Source organism: Frankliniella occidentalis, unplaced genomic scaffold (genome assembly GCF_000697945.3).
Source record: "Frankliniella occidentalis isolate FOCC.00 unplaced genomic scaffold, Focc_3.1 Scaffold18, whole genome shotgun sequence".
NCBI lineage: Eukaryota > Metazoa > Arthropoda > Insecta > Thysanoptera > Thripidae > Frankliniella > Frankliniella occidentalis.
Window position 1 is genome coordinate 1,090,574 of NW_026267148.1, and position 1,020 is coordinate 1,091,593.

A 1,020-nucleotide genomic window follows, 5' to 3' on the forward strand; every position below is an offset into this window, starting at 1 on the left:
GGATGGGCCGCTCGCACTTCGGACTCTTTTACTAAGGGCCGTCGAATGTGAAAATGAGCATCGAAACATTTACTTGCAACATAGGCAAAAGTAAAAATAACACGCCAGGCTACTACATCCGCTGCGAACTAGGCAGCAAATCTCTGCATGCGTGTAGAGATGTTCCCTAAAAGGCGATTTCTGGAAGTTACCAATATGGTGTACTTTCTGGAAAAGAGGTGGAGCCCTTCGCGTTTTCGTGACAATTCTATGTTTCTTGGAAATGAACAGAATAATTTAACGGCGAAGATTGAACATTCACGGGTTGTTTGGGACAAGTCAAAAATCCAGTTTGTACACAAAACGTTACTAACAACCAAACTGTAGGAAGCATAAAATAACGAGTAAAAATAATACTTGATTTTCAAATTACGTAATTATTGAAACGACATGTTCAAACTAGATTTTTGTATTACCAAACGGGGCATGACATGTTGATGCAAACTGTCATCACAGGGTGCCGCGAGCTCTGCCCGCCCCCGAAGGGGGCTTACTAGTAAAATGTGTTTTCAAAAGAAGCGCGCGCTTTCATTTGCAAGATTTTGCAATCAGCGTTCAGTTAATGCCTCTGCTAGTAGTGTGGGCATAGGCAGGTAATTATCGCTGAGCGAAGCTCAGTCCAAGTCGATGAGGGGTCAGGCGATGTCTCCGTCGTGAGTCTGTCTGTCTGTCTGTCTGTCTGTCTGTCACATTCCGTATCTCCTCAAAGTGTGCTGCACTGACAGCGAGAAGCGGGTTAGTCTAAGAATCGAGAATTAACGAGGACTATCTGTGTGCATTATTGCATGCATTGGTCAGCTTTGAAATATTCAATCGTTTAATTTGAACTCGCGCGCAGTTCGTTGGTATGTTGGCAGCACTGCACTCGAATGGGTGAAAAGCGCTGGCGGCTCCGGCGCTCACTTCGCGTCTTTGATACTCTCTCACAAGTGATTAAATTGTCAGATCGTCAAACTGGGTGTGATATTTTTAGTTTTAGAG

At 44.2% G+C, this 1,020-nt stretch overlaps 1 protein-coding gene across 1 annotated transcript in view; it reads left to right on the forward strand.

The window, feature by feature from the left end:
- LOC113210666 (protein turtle homolog B) overlaps window positions 1-1,020 on the forward strand; it is a 359,298-nt gene that overhangs the window by 213,491 nt on the left and 144,787 nt on the right. The gene's annotated exons all lie outside the window — the stretch shown is intronic.